The 19,658-nt window shown below is 35.4% G+C and overlaps 1 non-coding gene across 1 annotated transcript; it reads right to left on the bottom strand.

Moving 5' to 3' along the window:
* Positions 1-19,340: 19,340 nt before the first annotated feature.
* On the bottom strand, positions 19,341-19,444 carry LOC123324139. The gene has a single exon (XR_006539632.1). It is a non-coding gene; the product is annotated as a U6 spliceosomal RNA (small nuclear RNA).
* Positions 19,445-19,658: the final 214 nt, after the last annotated feature.

A 19,658-nucleotide genomic window follows, 5' to 3' on the forward strand; every position in this document is an offset into this window, starting at 1 on the left:
GAAATTATGCCTGGGCACATTGCAGGTAAAATCCTGAAACACTAAAAGTAAAAAGAAAATATTGAAAGCACTTGATAATTAAAAACAAAATTGTATTACATAAAGGGTAAAACAATTATGGCTGACTTTTCATTAAATATAGTTAATGCAAGATGAAGCCAAAAGACATCTTTAAAGTATTCAAAGGAAAAATGAACCTGTTAATTTAAAATTATATATCTAGTAAAAATATTCTTCAAAGTAAAGGGGAAATAAAGACATCTTCATTAAGCAAAACCTGAAAGAATTTGTCTCCAGAAAACCTGAATACCAATATATTGACAATTTAAATGAAATGGATATACTCATTAAAAAAACTTAGTAAAAGTGATAGAAAAAGATATAAAAGCAAAAATCTAAAAAGCCCCATTCATAATAAAAACTTTCCAACAAAGAAAACTCCAGACCCAAATGGCTTCCCCAGCAAATTCTGTCAAAAATTTAAGGAAGAAATATCACAAGTCTTCATGAAGTTTTATCAAAAATAGAAGAGGAAATAATATATCTCAGCTCAATTTATGAGGCCAGAAAAGCACGAATACTAAATATTACAATACCAAATATTTTAAGAAAAATAAAACCATAGACCAATATCCTTCATAGACATGAAAACAAAATACTGTAAAAGGCTAATATATCATGACCACATGGGGATTATTCCAAGAATTCAAGGTTGGTTTACATTTAGAAATCAAGCAATGTAATTCACCATATTAGCAAAAGAAATTAATTTTTTAAAAAGTATGTGTATATGTCTAAATAAGTACAGCAAAAGCATTGAACAGAATTAAATACTGGTTTATATTAAAATATCTCTGCACATTAGAAATACAAAAGTATCAACAAAGCATGTGCTGATAACATCTTTATTGATCATGAAACTTTAAATGCTTTTCCCCCAATATAAAAAAACAAGCAAAAATGTTTGCTCCTACAACTTCTGCTCACTGGGCGCCTGGGTGGCTCAGTCGGTTAAGCGACTGCCTTCGGCTCAGGTCATGATCCTGGAGTCCCGGGATGGAGTCCTGCATTGGGCTCCCTGCTCAGCGGGGGGTCTGCTTCTCCCTCTGACCCTCCTCCCTCTCGTGCTCTCTGTCTCTCATTCTCTCTCTCAAATAAATAAATAAAATCTAAAAAAAAAAAAAACAACTTCTGCTCACTGTTGTGTTGGAAGTCTTGGCCATCGCAACAAGGTAAACAAAAGAAATAAGAAGCAGAGTGACTGGAAAGGAAAAAGCGAAATGCTCTTATTTATATAGAGATGGTATAACTATGCACAAAGAAACTCCATGTAGGGGTGCCTGGGTGGCTCAGTCGGTTAAGCGTCTGCCTTTGGCTCAGGCCATGATCCCAGGGTCCTGGGATCGAACCCCATGTTGGGCTCCTTGTTCAGCAGGGGGCCTGCTTCTCTCTCTCCCTCTCTCTCTGTCAAATAAATAAGTAAATTAAAATCTTAAAAAAAAAAAAAAAGAAACTCCATGTAATCTTCAAAAAAAAAAAAAAGAACCCTACTAATCAGTGAATTTAGGCAAGTTCACAATATAATGGGTGCAAAATAGTCAAGCAATTTTTAAAAAGAACCAAATTGAATTGCTCACACTATCTGATTTTAAGTTTTAATCTACAGTAGTCAGAACAGTATAATATTGGTTCCAAATAATGTAAGAGTAAAAGTTTTCTCCAAAAATAGAACACTTGAAGAAAAGTGTTGGCCCAGAAATCAATCCACACTGATTTTGGGCGAAAGTATGGTCAATTCAATTATAACAATAATAAAAAATCTTATTAGCAAAAGATACTGGAGCAAATAAATACGTAAATTTTAAAAATGAAATTTCACCTCTAATACACTCTAAACTTAAAATTAATTTAAGATTAATTAAACTGAACCATAACCTTCAAATAGCAAACATAAAATAGCCTCATGATCTTAAAAAAGATTTCTTTGATGGGACACAGAAAGCATGCACCATAAACAAGGTGATACATTGAACCTCTTCAAAATTAAAAGCTTCAGTTATTTAAAGGACACAATGAAGAAAATGAATAGCAAGCCCTACACTGGATAAAAATGATAGGAATTTAGATATTTGAACAAATTACCCATCCAGAATATAAAATGAGTTCCTACAAATCAATTATAAAAAGACAAATAATCCAATTAATAACTTGACAAAAGCCCCTTGAACAGACACATAACAAAGAAGATATACAAATGGCCAACATACACATGAAAAGGTGCTTGACATACTCAGTTATCAGAGCAAAGTAAAGCAAATAAAACTACAATTAGATACCATTTCTCAGACATTAGAACAAAAAGTAAAACAACAACAACAGCAACAACAACAACACTAAGTCCTGGAAGGGAGTAAGGCAATCAGAACTCTCACATATTTCCAGTAGAAATGTAAAATGGTACCACCACTTCGGAGAACTATGTGGCAATTATGAAGTTGCAAGTGATGTGGGAAACAAAGGCAAAAGAAATGTAGCTTCAGTTAAAATCTTCTTACAACTTGCAGCCCACTGACAGATACCTGAAACATGCAGAGCATGACCTTCCTCAAGGAATTCGTGGCTCCCTTAGTGCCTTAATGTTTAAAAGTACTTCATCTTGGGTGCCTGGGTGGCTCAGTTGGTTAAGCGACTGCCTTCGGCTCAGGTCATGATCCTGGAGTCCCGGGATCGAGTCCCGCATCGGGCTCCCTGCTCGGCGGGGAGTCTGCTTCTCCCTCTCCCGCCCCCCCCCTTGTGCTCTTTCTCTCTCTCTCTCTCTCAAATAAATAAATAAAATCTTTAAAAAAAACCAAAACAAACAAACAAACAAAAGTACTTCATCTTGACAGCAGCTGGCCCCTCAAGGTCCTGAAAGCCGTGCTACCAGATTCCTTGGAGACTTGTGCTATCCCTTACCCCCACTAATTAAAAAGTATACAGTCAGCCACTCCTCAGAATCCCAGTGCTCTTTCTGCCCACAGGTCCTATCCCATGAATAAGGAAGGGGTTAAGGTCCAGGCAGGAGAGGTAGGAGGCCCCTGACTCCCCGACTGGGCCCCTGAAACTATTCCTGGCAGGTGGAGACGCCGAGACAGAGCGGGACAAGATATAGGGGAACAAACCAAGATGGCACAAGAGTCCCAAGGCCACAAGCTTCCTGGTCAGTTCTCAATAAAAGATTGCCACTAAAAGCCCTCCGTGGCAACCCATTCGGACCCCTCTCCCTCTAGAGAGCTTTTTTCTTTCCTTTCTGTTCACACCTTTGGTTAATAGACTTACACTTCACTTCACCCTTTTGTGTCTGCGGGATTCATTCTTCGACTCCATGAGACAAGCACCCTGCAATCTTGCAACAAAAGTACATGAACTTCACTCTTGACAGAGGAACTTTACACTGACATATTTACACAGGAAAAGTAAAAGCACGTCCACAAAAAGACTTGTTCAAGAGGATTTAGAAAAGTCTTGTTCATAGTAGTAGCCCCAAACTGGGCTCAACCCAAATGTCCATTAGGAGAAGAAGATATAAATGAAGAGTGAAATGTCCATACAATGAAATGCAATTCTACAATTAAAAAAAGAACAAAATGCTGATATATGCAATAACATGAATGAATCTCAAAATCAATGTGTTGAGTGAGAGATCTGAAACAGAGAGGAGTATCTATGCTATAGTTCTAAGTATATGAAGTCCAAGAACAGGAAATACTAAGTTATGGTAGAAATCAGGAAGTAGCTTCCTCTGGGAGTAGGAGGATTTATTAGCAACAGACATGAAAGGTCTTTCTGGGATGATGGAAATATTTTACATTTTGCTTTGGGTTGTGGGTACTGAGTATATCCAATTGTCAAAATCAGTGAACTGAACACTTACGAACTGAGCATTTTGTTGTATGTAATTTATGCATTAATTTTTTTATATGCATTAATTTTTTAAGTGTAAGAAAAAGAACTTAATAAGCTTGAAATCTAAAATGTTTGTCCCTTTCTAGCAGTGAGTTGATCTTTCTTAAATCAAGTGTACAATCTTTCCTTTTTGAAATAGAACAAATATAATTCTTACATTCATCTGTGGAGCAGAGATGGTCTCTAGGACACAAAGTTAACTTAAGTCAGCTTGATATTTACCAAAAATTTCATATGCCTGGAACATGAAACAGAGGATCAGAATACAGTGGGACACTAAGAAAACTTCACTGTTAGAATCAGGACTAACATTTAAGTTTTCTAAAACCAAGTCAGTAGTCTTTCTATACTTAACTCTTTCTTCATAATACATTCTCTTAAAACCACCTAAACCCAATTAAATTTAGAGCATAGACTTGTTCTACTTTTATTAATGGGGAAAAATGTTAAAGTACTGTTTCAATAATAGATATATTTACACACTCATATGTATATATGTGTATATATACATACATATGTAATTACATATATCCATATATATATATTTACTGTTAAGCCAAAATATTGGTAAAAATGGTTAAATATCAAGAAAATGGATTTATTAAAAAACAGCAACAATGAAAACCTAATACTAAGTAGCTGAAGAGCAATCCAACAATTATTACTATTATTTTTTTTTTACCATGGCAAAACCCACTTACTGTAGAAAAATGAAAAGCCAATAATATTTCCCCCATCTTGTAGAATTAAATTAAAGAAGAATGCTCAGGGGCGCCAGGTGGCTCAGATGGTTAAGCGTCTGCCTTCGGCTCAGGTCATGATCTCAGGGTCCTGGGATCGAGTTCCACATTGGGCTCCTTGCTTAGCAAGGAGCCTGCTTCTCCCTCTGCCTGCCACTTCCCCTGCTTGTACTCTCCCTCTCTCTCTCTCTGGCAAATAAATAAATAAAATCTTTTTTAAAAAAAAATAAATAAATAAAAAAGAAGAATGCTCATTCTACTGAAATGTCATTGTAACATATAGATGTCATCAAAATATGAAAGTAATCTTTCTTCAAGGGTTACTTTTCTTTAGCAGCAGGAAATAGTTCATATAACACCCCAATTTAAATAAATGTAGCTTAAATTTAGAGCTATATCAGCTGCTGACAAACTCTCATTAGTAATAAATTTAGGAAATGGCCAGGTGTCATAAACAAATGTTATAATCAGAACAAAAATAGCTCACAAAACACTCCACTTTCATCTGAAGTATTCTTAGTAACTTTGATGCATAACTTATACTCAATTCCTTCATTAGTTGTATCATTATTGTTCAGTTCTCAAAGCTAAATCATAAATTGAAAGGTAGCCCTGTGGAAATGGATTCGATGTATAATTTGCAACAATACATCAATAGATTGAAGAAGGTGTACAATACTTAACTGGGTAGGAATATGAATCAAAGCTAGATACACCATTACTAAAGTTGTAATAACAGCACTGATCAGAATGACATCTTACATTTGCCCTGGGCAACTCTGACAAACACTAAACCACCTTTCATTGATACTCTTTTCTCAGGCCTTCATTTAAAAAAAAAGGAGGGGAAAGAAAAGACATATAATTTATTCATATATTATTCACACAAAATGAGAACACTTGCTTTTATAGTTAGAAGAACTCATTTTTACAAAACAAGTACACCCAACATTAATTCTCAAATTTTAGAAATTTTGTATGTCATGATTTGGAACCACATCGCCTTGGAGTCCTTTAATACCTTACAATAAGCAGTTCCTAAATTTAAGAAATATGTTTATAAATGTGTTTGCTTCAAATTTACAAATGAAATTTTAGTTTTGAAGTATGTATTTGCTAGATTAGAATTTATATTTAATTTAAATTTAACTAGATGCTAGCAACACACCAATAAAATTAAGGAATTACTTCCATCGGTAGTTATAGTTTATTGTTTATCTTACTGTACGCAAATCTGTGTATCACTGGCTGAATTAAAGAAACAGAAAAGGAAATTAGCTGCTCAAAACATTCCTATGAATAAAGGCAAAGAAATTCTCCAAATTTTCATTGAAAAAGCCAACAAATAACCTTCCCTTAATTTTATCAGTGCTTCTGCCTCCAAATCCGAAGAGATTATGATCTCTCTCCCGAATACATCTAGCCTAGAAAACACAAAGTTTCTCTCATATTTTCATGGACCACTTTCTTCTGAATCCTTTAACTATTCTTTTGAGAACCATAGGTAGGGTAGCATAGAAAGGGGGCAGCATGTCCAATGACTACAGGTTTGAACCTGAGATCTTTTTCCTCATGCCATTCTGTCATGTACTGCTCATATGGTACCTCTTCTGTATTCTTCCTCCAATGATTCCATGGCTCAGGGCCTATGGGACCATTTTATACAATGTAAAGTCATATATTGGTAAAAGTTGGAATATTATTATCTCGAGAAACCAGAGTTATACTTTCCTATGCTTAATTCCCATTATATTTCCTCTCCTCTTGCCAAGGCAAGAGTCTGGACCCACCTATCCTTGCATGTCTTTAATCCTTATTCTTACTCTACACACTAGAAAGCCTCCTGTGTGGCTCCCCTGTCTAGAAACTCTCAATGGACAGATCTTAAGCCAACAGAAGGACAGATTAACACTGATTTGACTTTCCCTGACAATTGTAATGACTGTTAGCTCATTATGCACTGATTCCGTGCTAAGCATTGCGTTGAGTGCCACATAAACTATATTAATCCTGTTCAATTTCTCTAACAACCTGTGACGTTGTGACTCATGATCCCCATTTTACCAGGAAATCGAGTAACTGGCCAAGGTATGGTCACTGAAAGACGACAGAACTGCCATTTGAATCCAGATCCTTTAAGTCTACAGCTTCAACTAAACCCTCTCCCCCAGGTTAACCAGATCTCACGTATTAATTTAGATTCTTAATTTTTGTTAACAATAGAAGTCAGCTTCTGTTACATTAGGAAACTAGTAGAAACAGCCAACACAAAGCTTGGTTTCAAAAGAAAGCATCCGTATTTGCAAATGCACGGATTGTCTTCCCCTTGGCTTCTATACCCGGAGCAATCAGAGTATCTATAAAGTTAAAGCAGCAACATACTAGGTCCAAAAAAGTAACAGTTTCACAAAACAAAGTCTGCTGATTTAGTAAATGATTTAGTCTATCAACTAAAAGAATAGCTTAACAACTGACTACATCATGAGCAATAATAACATTACAAGTTTCCAATGTAATGCTCTTCTTCAGGCTATTTTCATAAATATTGTTAAATTCTGCCAGAAGATTTTCCCCACACACATTCCTACTGGATTATGATGTGTCACACATTTTAAAGGAAAGTAAATGCTTTAAAATTCTTTTTCATTGTATGTTACACAAAGTGCTAACACTATTAATACTCAAAATAGACCTGTAATCTCATTAGAAGCAACAATAGCAAACTTCTCTATGTTTACATTTTTTTTCTTGGAAGCAGAATGTTAATTTAAAAAAAAAAAAGTCATGGATCGCTCTTACCTTAATATCCTTTGCACATGACGTATAGTAGATGCTAACATGTGGAAACTTCTGTGGGCCTCTCTTTAGGCTGTCTCCAAATATTCACTTATTTACAGAAGCAGAGAACAGGAGCTTAAGAGGGGCAGAGGGAAAAAGCACCCTTACAATGGCCCTGCCATTATTCTCTGTGAATGCCTAGCAACCGAAGCCCAGAGACCAAGAAACTAAGATGCCTGAGGGCACTGACCCCAGCCCGCCTCTTGTCCTTTCAGTGTTGCATTTGATCCTAGATTCTTACTAAAAAGTGTTACCCAAGCTGAAGGTTTAGTCACCACCGTAATTAACATGTTCCAAATAATGCAAGGCTAAGACTTTTCTCAAAATTCTTGATGGCAATATATTTTGTTAATTAGTAATATTTAAGCCTGTATGAAAGCAGGCATAATCTGTAAATCATAGTTATTAAGATTTAGACTTTTAATTCTATCCCATTTAGAAACAAGAAAAACAGTAATGGAAACTAGGGTAAACTGCTCTAGCGTTTTGATTCACACCATTATTGCAGCCCTGGGCTGCATTCCTGAGAGCATTTCATAGTCAGCCACACCTCACTGATAAATCTATTCTAATTCTTTGCTAGAGCCTTCTATAGTTTCTTGTACAGCTCCTGTAAGTGGGTGGAAAATGAGTTCTTGGAAGTGTGCATGCATCTCAGACAGAATTTTTCTAGAACATAGATTTCAGTCAGCTGAATCCTTTCACTCAGCTTCTGCCTGTTTTAGCATTGGTCACCTTTCTTTTGTTGAGTAAACAAATCTTCTGCAAGCCAGTGGGAGGACCTCTGCTTTGTTGTCTTTTAAATACTTCAGGACTTGTCTTGCATAAGATAGGTGATCAATAAATACATGGTGCCTGTCTCTGTAGCTAAAAGTAGTGGAAGCTTTGACATACGTTTGAATTCTTCCTCACATATAATTTGCTCCCTTAGAGATTTTTCACTCGCATCAGCCGAGACTCCCCAACTAAGCACATTGCTCATTGTTGAAAAACAGTCTCCAGAATTTCGGGCATTCAGATGTGTCTGTGTGAAACATTTTTGAAAGTTTAGATGCATACGGGTGGAAATGTAATTGTAACTAAATTTCAGTGAGTTTTTAGTGTCTGCTTTTGAGGCATGTATTCCATTAGTTACCTAGCTTTTAGGAAGTAGGTAGAACTTCTCTCTCACATGAAGTAATTCAAAATTCTATCATAGAATTCTATAAAAATACAATGTCATGAAGAACATTGCATCCAGCTCTCCTCTGTGCTCCACTAGCCTGTCCTATTTAGAGTCTGGGTAGAAAACTCCTGAATTACCTTATAAATATATTATCACATCACAAATAGAATGAATTAAATCATGAGTCATAAGTAAATAAAAATAAAAAATAAAAATGTCTGACTTAAGCATTACATTATAAAATAAAAAATTATGCTTGGATGGATGGATGTAATTTCACACAAAATTGAAAAAGAGGCAAAGGCATTTAAAACAATTGTTCATTACAAGAAAAATATAAAATTATTTTCATAGAAATATATAAACAGAAGTGTGTGAATTCAAGAAAAATATTGTGAGCATGATGCACAGTATTGGGCATGACAAAATTGAGTTTCTACTGTTCAAATTATTCTAGTAAAGTTAGTATCTTACTCAAATTTTTAAAAAACATGAAAACAATATTTTTACATAATTTAGTATACAGCATATTATATGTAATGTCCTTGTAGTGTTATGTATATACTATATTGTATCTATGCATACTATATACATGAATACATGCATAAGCTATATGTATAGCATATAGAATATATAAATAATTGTGTGTGTGTGTATATATACACATAATGAGAGAGAGAGAGAGAGAGAGTGTGTGTGTGTGTGTGTGTGTATCCCAAATAACTCTAATACAAGGTAAAGGAATAAGCCTTTCATTTTATATATATATATATATATATATATATATATATATATATATATGTGCAGAGCCTGACAGGTGACAAGGCCAGGATACATCCCAGGTGGCAAGACAGTGACCTAAGCCTAAATCAGACACTTAACTGAATTAGCCACCCAGGCACCCCAAGGAATAAGCATTTTAAAGAGCCAAAAGAAAATAAAGAGACATGGGAGTCATTCAGAGATTACTTTTCTTCCATATTCATTTTCATAAATTTATGTGCATGTGTGTGTATGTATGGAGAGAGACAGAGAATCTCCTTGTGGAAAAGTAACTTCATGAGTCAAAATTTTTCTCTTTTTATCTCATCACTGTATCTCTAAAATAATTGTTGAAAGCAATTTTCAAAAGTAATGTCAAGTTAGGGCACCTGGGTGGCTCAGTGGGTTAAACGTCTGCCTTCTGCTCGGGTCATGATCTCGGGGTCCTGGGATCAAGCCCTGCGTTGGGCTCCCTACTCAGTGGGGAGTCTGCTTCTCCCTCTCCCTATGTTCCTACCCGCCCCCCCACCCCGCTCTCTCCCTCTTTCTCTCGCAAATAAATAAATAATCTAAAAAAAAAAGGTAATGTCAAGTTTACTGAAGCCTTCTCAATCCCTAAATATCACTTTGTCTACTGCATCCAGGGGTAATTTATGTAAATGCTAATCAGATTATGTGTGTTCTTGTGTCTGTTAAATTCTTGTCTTTCCCATTGTGCCTAAAATACAACCCAGATTCTCAGACACTAATGATTTTACTTCAATCTCACCTGACAGCACTCTCTTCTTTGCTTACTATGTCCCAGTCATGCTGATGTTCCTTCAGGTCTCAAATCTGTCACTTTGTCACTGAACATTTGGGGGCCCTTTGCCTAGAAATCAATCTGTCTTGGGGCGCCTGGGTGGCTCAGTCATTAAGCGTCTGCCTTCGGGTCAGGTCATGATCCCAGAGTCCTGGGATCGAGCCCCGCGTCGGGCTCCCTGCTTAGCGGGAAGCCTGCTTCTCCCTCTCCCACTCCCCCTGCTTGTGTTCCTTCTCTCGCTGTGTCTCTCTCTGGCAAATGAATAAATAAAATCTTTAAAAAAAAAAAAAGACATCAGTCTGTCTTCCTGTCTTCCCAAGGTTGTTTTCTTCTCATTATTAATTCTCAACTTATATCGTTCCTTCTCCCCTCCAAGTATCTCCTTCAAATATGTATTTCACAATTAGTTGTTCATTTACTGTTCATTTCCTTCTTACCACATATCACAATTAGCTGTTATTTCATTTATTTATGTGTTTTCAATCATTCTCCCCCAAATGAGCCACTAAATTCCATGATGGCAAAGGCACATGTTAATCACATTCATTTATCTCATCGCCTAACATGGTATCTAACTAACATACAGTAGGTTTTTAATAAGAATTGGAATTGAGTGGAAGAAAAGTAACTTCTGCATACCCATAGCTCTTTATTTGTATTTCTCTTTAAAAATTTAATCCTTGGGCGCCTGGGTGGCTCAGTCGTTAAGCGTCTGCCTTCAGCTCAGGTCATGGTCCCAGGGTCCTGGGATCGAGCCCCGCATCGGGCTCCCTCCTCGGCAGGAAGCCTGCTTCTCCCTCTCCCACTCCCCTGCTTGTGTTCCTTCTCTCGCTGTCTCTCTGTCAGATAAATAAATAAATAAAATCTTTAAAAAAAAAAATTAATCCTTTTTACTCATGTTAGAGCTATTTGGAATGTAACTGGAACATAAAGTCCTCAAGTGTCCAGGGCAAGACGTGCTCTTTATTTCCATTTTTTATCGTCCATAGCACAGATCTGCAGTCTGCTGTGGAAGATGCTGTGATATGTTCCCAAGGTTCCACTTCAGGAATAAAGAATTCATCCCCCCCCGACCACTGGAAGACAGCTGCAACTGTCAGCTTTCCCTGGGAATTATCTCAGCTGAAAAGAACTATCTTGCTCAGTGCCATACCTCCTTCCAGCACTAGCCCGCAACAAGTGACCGAAGTTGAAAATGAAGACTCAGCTCCCTCACCCTGACTAGGGATAATTCCAAATGGGATTGACCTAAGTCTTTACTGGGACTAAAGAACAGCTCAACTTGTCCCTCAGCCCACAGCTTCTCCCTCAACCTTCCGAAAGTTTTGATCTCAGGAACACTCTCTCATAAACTTCCTTGGAAGTGATCTCCATCTTATAATCTGTTTCCCAGAGACGTTGAACTGTAACATCTGCAAATATTTATTTCCCCCTTTTCCATAGTAATAGGACCCCTTATTTTTAGCTGAAAGAAGGCCACATGCCCTAGCATTTCCTGTAGTCAGTTGTGGCCATGTGACTAAGTTGAGGGGGTTATAAGCAGAAATTGTGTGTCCACCTGCCAGAAAATATTCTTAAAATATTGCATTTGCATCTTTCTTTGCTCCTTCCTCCTTACTGATGGAATATCTGGAGCTCTGGCAATCACCTTGAATCATGAGAATAACTTGGAAACAAAATCCATGTGGGGCAAAGCTTTAGCATGGAAGAGCCTGGGTCCTAGACAGTGTGATATATCACTCTGATGCTGGACTGACCATGTCCAGACTTCCTGAATAGAGAGAAAAGTAAACTTCTATCCAGTTTAAGCCACAGTTAATGGGGATTTCCAGTGATTGACATCCAACCTACATGCTAACTAACAGAGTAAGTGACACAGAGCTTCAAATGTTGCTTTGGGAGAGGAATCAATAAATGAATAAATACTTACAGGAAAGTTACCATTTTCAGGCAAATTTTCACTGTGAATATGATAAAGAGATAATGGGAGAACAGAAGGCGGCAAAGATAGCTTAACAATGGGACTACTCCATGAATGGCAGCTTAACAATTTATATTCGAAGGCAGAAACAAAAAAAAAGCAATAGAAAATTTTATGCTTTGATTTAAATGACCTTGAATAAGACTATTTAAAAATGTATTCTCTTCCCAGTTCCCTAATTTCCCTCTTTGCTTGAATCTCTACCATAAACATGATTTTATACCTTATAAGATATATTTGGTAAGGCTTAAAAAAAAAAGGGTATTTTATACAATCCTCTAAGAGCAATACTATTAAAATGATTCAACTTCGAAAAGAATAAATCATGTTAAAAAAGTTGACGTTTCTCTTCGCACTTGGTGAAAAACAATAGATTCCTAAGAAGCTAGTGTGCTAGTGAAATAGAACTCAAATACAACTTTTCATCTGACAATAGAAGAAAAAGAAAATTTTTTTACTACAGCATGGTTTAATTTATATTAGAAATTTCATTATGATAAAATATGTCGTTATACAAGGGGAGAAAAAATAGTCCTGGGTGTTGACTCTGTAGATGGAACTCGTCAAATCTGAGTTCAAATCCTGACTGTAGCATCTATTTGCTGTATGATCTTGGTGAGCTTCTTCAAGGACCTATATCTCAATTCTCTTATCTCTTAAATGGGATGTACATAATAATGCTTTCTTTACATATCAACCCTATAATAAGTTGACTTGGCTTTTTCAGTTTTTCCTAATTCTTGAGATCATACTACTTATTTAAAAAAATAACGAGGTTGGCGTAACCCATCTTTTCAACTTTGAATCCCCAAACTCCAGTGAAAACACACAGGATATTTTACATTTAAAGCATATCTGTGAAGGTGGAAAATTAATTCCAGTTGTGGGAAGTTGATGTTACAATACTCAATGTCAGTCAGAGATCAATCTACATTATGAAAAGTTTACATGTGTGACTTGAATACATTAGAATTTTTAAATCCCCTCTCCTTCAAGCTTGGAGGACCTGGGAAAGTTTACCATCAGTCAGCGTATGACTTTTGGAAAAGGAGAGGAGGGTTAAAGTTGTCTCCTTTGTTCAGTTCAGTTTCAATAATGTACACTGGAAGATGACACAAAATCATATTTTTCTGGTATTTGATAAATGGGGTCATCAGCATCAAATCATTTTCTACATTCTCTACACGAAGCAGTTTGCTACTGAAGAATATTTAATAAAGGAAGGCCAAATTCAACACATACATGAGGCAAAAGAGAGATGCTATCATTGATTTTGAACTAAAAAGGGAGAGAAACTTTTAATTTTTATGAAAATGCATGCATAAGCTTGAGAGAAATATATGAAGGGAAAATTGAAGGCTTTGTAAAAATCCTGCTAAGTGTTCCTGTGACCTAAATCAAATGCTCCTTTGTAAATGCATTACAATAATGTTGGAACTAAGACCTAACATTCCTAATTGTAGTATGTGAAATAAATGATTATTTGAAAGGACACTGGGCCTCCACTTATCCCTGCTGGGACCATTTTCATCTTCTATGCTGTTATCACCTGGGCTGCTTTCCCTATTTTCTTTTCTGAAGTGATTTCACATAAAGTTTAAATGTATCTAAGCTATATGTATGTAAGCTAAGCCCTCTATGATTAAAAAATAATAATAAAACAACAGATCTATGATTTAGGTGATAGTATAATGAATTAGTTGTATTAGTAATAACAATAAAAATAATACTAATGCATTAATTTTGGGCATCTTCATTTAAAGTCACATACAGTATAAAATTTAAGATGCTTGTAATTATAAATAACTGCTTAATTCTCTAATTTAGTATTCAAGAAAATGAACATATTTTAATAATAAGATGATTCCAGGTGTGGGTGCCTGGGTGGCTCAGTCAGTTAAGCATCTGCCTTTGGCTCAGGTCATGATTCCAGGGTTCTGGGATCGAGCCCCGCATCGGGTTCCTTGCTCAGTGAGAGCCTTCTCCTCCCTTTTTCTGCCACTCACCCTGCTTATACTCTCTATTTGTCAAATAAATAAATAAAATCTTAAAAAAAAAAAAAGATGATTCAAGGCGAGACTACATGGACAGTAAAATTGTCATTACTCTTTAGGAAGTGCCATTGAGTTTAGGTATTGGTGCAAACAAATGCCATATATCTCAGAAATGTTCCACACCATAAGATTCCATTTGGGTCAAAGTTATGTTTTAAAATAACCTCTTTGGGAAGTTAAATCATTTATTTTTTCATACTTCATGATGAATTTTTTAGATAAGATCTCTGTGGCAATCAAGAAATGACAAATATTTTCATGTGAAAAGGATGAATGATGAAGACATTTTGGAGAATATACCAGACAGGATGGAGCACTTTAACATGTAGGCTGTGGGAGACAGAGAGGACGAAATGGAAGTGGGCCCCCAGGTATGTAAAATATTGGCACTTGAATCAATTTTATTTTATCTATAAATATAACCTATAAATATAAAATATATCCATAAATATAATATATGAGTATACATTAGATATTACATATAATATAACAATATATTAGTTATGAAATAAAATAATATCTATAAATATTAATATATACATTTCTGTAAAAAAATTCTATGGCTATGAAATTGATAGCTTAAAAGATATATCTAAATTCTGAAATGAAATCAACAAAGCTAAAAGGCAACCTACAGAATGGGAGAAGATATTTGCAAATGACATATCCAATTAAGAGTTAGCATCCCAAATAGAGAACTTATCAAACTCAACACCAAAAAACCCAAATAATCCAATTAAAAAATGGGCAGAAGGCATGAACGGATATTTCACCAAAGAAGACATCCAGAGGGCCAACAGACACATAAAAAGATGCTCAAAGTCACTTATCATCAGGGAAATGCAAATCAAAACTGCAATGAGATAACCCCTCACACCTGTCAAAATAGCTAAAATCGACAATGCAAGCAAGGATGTGGAGAAAAAGGTATATTCTTGTACACTCTTGGTGGGCATGCAAATTAGTGCAGCCACTGTGGAAAACAGTATGGAGTTTCCTCAAAAAGTTAAAAATAGAACTTCCCCATGATCCAGCAATCACACTATTGGGTATTTACCCAAAGAATACAAAAACATTAATTCAAAAGGATGCATGTACCCCTATATTTATGGCAGCATTATTTACAATAGGCTAGACATGGAAGCAGCCCAAGTTTTCCATCAATTGATGAATGAATAAGGAAAAAGTGAAATATATATACACAATGGGATATTATTCATCCATACAAAAGAATGAAATCTTGCCATTTGCAATGACATGGATGGAGCTAGAGAGTATAATGCTAAATGAAATAAGTCAGTTAAGAGAAAGACAAATACCATATGATTTCACTCATATGCAGAATTTAAGAAACTAAACAAATAAGCAAAGGGGAAGAAAGAGAGAGAGAGAGACAAATAAAAAAATAGACTCTTAACTATAGAGAACAAACTGATGGTTACCAGAGCGGGGGAGTGGGGATGGGTGAAATAAGTGATGGGGATAAGGAGTGCACTTGTGATGAGCAGCAGGTGAATATATGGAATTATTGAATCACTATAAAAAAAAAAAGGAGGGATAAAAAAATCTGAAACTAGAATCTTTATCCTATTTTTAAAGTCTGATTGAATATATTTAATAAATGTGTGATCTTATACTCTTTTGCATAGGAATGCATTTTCAACTGGTATCATTTTCCTTCTGCTTGAAGAACTTCCTTTAACATTTTCTATTGTCCAGGTCTGCTGCTGATGACTTCTTTCAGTTTCCATGTCTGACAAAACCTTATTTTACTATTATTATTTTGCAATTAGTGTTGCATTCACTATTATTTTTGAAAGATATTTTGGCTGAGTGAAGAATTCTAAGTAATATTTTTTTTCATTCAGTACTATAAAGATGTTACTCGAAAGTCTTCTAGCTTGCATTGTTTCTGAAAAAAAAAATTACTGACATGCTTATCTTTATTCTTTATTCCCCTCTATACAGTGTATCTTTTTTCTCTGGCTGCTTTTAGGAGTTTTCCTTTATTATTAGTCTTAAGCAACTTAACAGCAATGTGCACTGGTGTGTTTTTCATGTTTCCTGTGCTTGTGGCTCTTGAATCTGTGAGTTTAAAGTTTTCCCCAAATTTGGGGGCATGACCATTATTTCTTCAACTATGTATATATTTTTTTCTTCCACCACCTTTGAGGGTTCCAGTTACATGTATATATTTGGCCACTTGAAGCTATCCCACAGTTCACTGATGATTTGTGTTTTTGTTTTATTTTGTTTTGTTTTTAGCTATTTTTCACTCTAGGTTTCTTCATGGATAATTTCTATTACTAGGTCTTCAAAGTGACTAATCTTTTTTGCAATGTTTTATCTGCTGTTGATATACCATCCAGGGTATTTTCCGTCTTAGATATTGTTTGAGTGTTTTTTATATCTTCTCTGTCTACACTTACCATGTTTAATTTTACTTCTACCTTATTGACCAGATGGAGTACGGTTAAAAGTGTTCAATATCCTTATTTACTAAATCTATCTTTTGTGTCATTTCAGGGTCACTTTTAATTGATTTGTTTTTCTTCTCATTATGAGTTGTATTTTCCTTTATCTTTACATGCCTGGTAAATTTCAATAGTATGCGAGGCATTGTGAATTTTTCCTGTTGAGTGTCAGATATATTTGCATTCCTTTAAATATTAAGTGTTGTTCTGGGGTTTGGTTAAATTACTTGGAAATAGTGCGCTCATTTCAATTCTCGCTTTTAATTTTTGTCAGGCAGAACCAGAGAAGCATTTAAATAAGGGCTAGCTTTTCTTGACTACTGAAGCAAGATGATTCCTGTTATTCCGATACCTTGTGAAATAAGTGGTTTTCTACTCTGCGTATAAGGAACAGGCAAGATTCCTGGTCCTATGTGATCTCAGGAGTTTGTCCCCTCTACATCTTCTCCATGGTCCTTTTCTGGGCCTCACATTGTTTCCTCATATGTTTATACTCAGCAGCACCCAAGTAAATACTTGAGGATGGCCCCCTGCACAACTCTGCAGTTTTCTCTCTGTATAGCTCTCTTCCCTCCAGTACTCTGTCCTGTAAACTCTAGGCATCTTTGGTTTCCCAATATCTCAATTCCATCCTCCAAACTCAAAGAGAATGCACAGCTCTATTTAGGATCCTCTCCCCTGTATCATGGCCTGGGCACTTTCTCCAGGCAGTAATTGGGGCAACCACAAGTTTCCCCTCAGTTGCTGCTCTTGTGTCAGCAATCACTGTTGCCTGATACCCAATGCCCAGAAAGCCACTGTTTCATATATTTTTCTGGGTTTTTTGTTGTTGTTGTTTGTTTGTTTTTGTAGCTGTATCAAGCAAGAGGATAGAGTCAATCCCTGTTACTCCATCTTGGTTGGAAGCAGAAGTTTGCTAATTCAGTTTCCTTTGGGGTTTATATCTGCTGGAGCAATGTAAGACTGAACTTTTTTAAACATTTGGATTCATATACTGGTCTGTTAGGTTATACTTAAAATACTCTAAAATCAATTTATTCCTGTGACTAGGTTATTACTAATGAATCTCATATAGAGTTACACATAAGAGAAGAAAATAATCTTCATGAAATCTTTCTTTATGTAAGCTAACAGTAGTTTCAAGGACATGAGTGTGTTCCTTCATTCTGGAAAAAAAATTGGGAATTTTTTTTTTTTTTTTTTACCATTCTAGAGTACTCAGAATAACTATTAAAGAGAATCTAATTCTAAAAAGTAGTTTTGCAACTCCACTTGCAAATTTAATAACATTAGAAAAGACCCTGACTCAAACTAAGTTGAAATGACCTAGCATGGAAATGTTAAACTACCTCTGTGAACAACATAAAGTGATTTGAAATACAGCCCAGACTAGTGATCCTTTTGTAATATCACAAACTTAATTGCTTAGAACTTCCTGGATTTTCTTTTATCTATTAGTATGCTAACAAATTCATTATATGAACAAATCTTTTTGTCTAAATGGGGAGATGAATGTGACAAAGTTTAAGCAATAGGTAATTTACATATGTAGAATATTGGCTAATTATGAAAGGGAAAATGAAACAGAGAATTTAATACATTTCTTTGGAATTTTGCTTCTACTTATCCAAAATATAGATCCTATCCTAGAATTGTTTTATTTTTTAACATATTGGGCAAACTCAGGATTTTTAGTAGCAAATAATCACAGTCAATAATCATGTATGATTTGAATTGTTTTCTCCTTGAATAGCAACAATTATTTAATTAGTTGATTTGCTATTATCAATACTTAAGATCCTGTGGCAAAGTAAAAACAAAAACTATAGCAATTAAAGATAATCAAATAAAAATATTTTTTGGTATCATTCAAATAGCTGAGAATATAAAAATTATAAAAATTATTTTACATAAAAAGCTCCAAGCAAATACTTTTGGTGAATCAGTAAAGGCATTCTTAGTTTTGTGTGCATCTACAAGATTAATTACATAAAGTATTTGAAGATTTTTTTTAAGTTTTTATTTTAATTCCAGTTAACATAGTGTTATATTAGTTTCAGGTGTACAATATAGTAATTCACCACTTCCATACATCACCTGGTGCTCATCACCTATTTGACCCATCCCCCCACCCCCTCTCCCCTCTGGTAATCATTTATTCTCTATAGTTAAGAGTCTGTTTCTTGATTTGTCTCTCTCTATATATATCTCTTGTTTTTTTCCCTTTGCTTTTTTGTTTTGTTTCTTAAATTCCACATATAAGTGAAATCATATGGTATTTGTCTTTCTCTGATTTATTTTGCTTAGCATTATACTCTCTAGCTCCATCCATGTAACTGCAAATGGAAAGAGTTCATTCTTTTTTTTTTTTTAATTTATTTGTCAGAGAGAGACAGAGTACAGGTAGGGGGAGTGGCAGGCAGGGGGAGAAGCAGGCTCCCCCACTGAGCACTAGCTCAGTGTGGGACTCGATCCCAGGACCCTGGGATCATGACCTGAGCCGAAGGCAGATGCTTAACTGACTGAGCGACCCAGGTGCCCCTTCATTCTTTTTTAGGGCTGTGGTATATATATACCACAAAAATACGGAACACTTCACGAATTTGCGTGTCATCCTTGTGCAGGGACCATGCTAATCTTCTCTGTATCATTCCAATTCTAGATATGTGCTAATGAAGTGAGCCCAAGTATTTGAAGATTTTTAAGATATTTGTCTTTAAACAATATAATTCCCATTACTAAACAAGTTGAATATTTTAAAATATTTATTCTTCCATGTCTAACATATATATATGATACCATAGCTACACTGATTATCTTCACTGTTCAGAACAAAAAGCCATTCTGATCTTTAACATTTGTGTACAAATTGAGATCCAGTATCTTTGAAACTGAAA

This window comes from Neomonachus schauinslandi, chromosome 2 (genome assembly GCF_002201575.2).
Source record: "Neomonachus schauinslandi chromosome 2, ASM220157v2, whole genome shotgun sequence".
Taxonomy (NCBI): domain Eukaryota; kingdom Metazoa; phylum Chordata; class Mammalia; order Carnivora; family Phocidae; genus Neomonachus; species Neomonachus schauinslandi.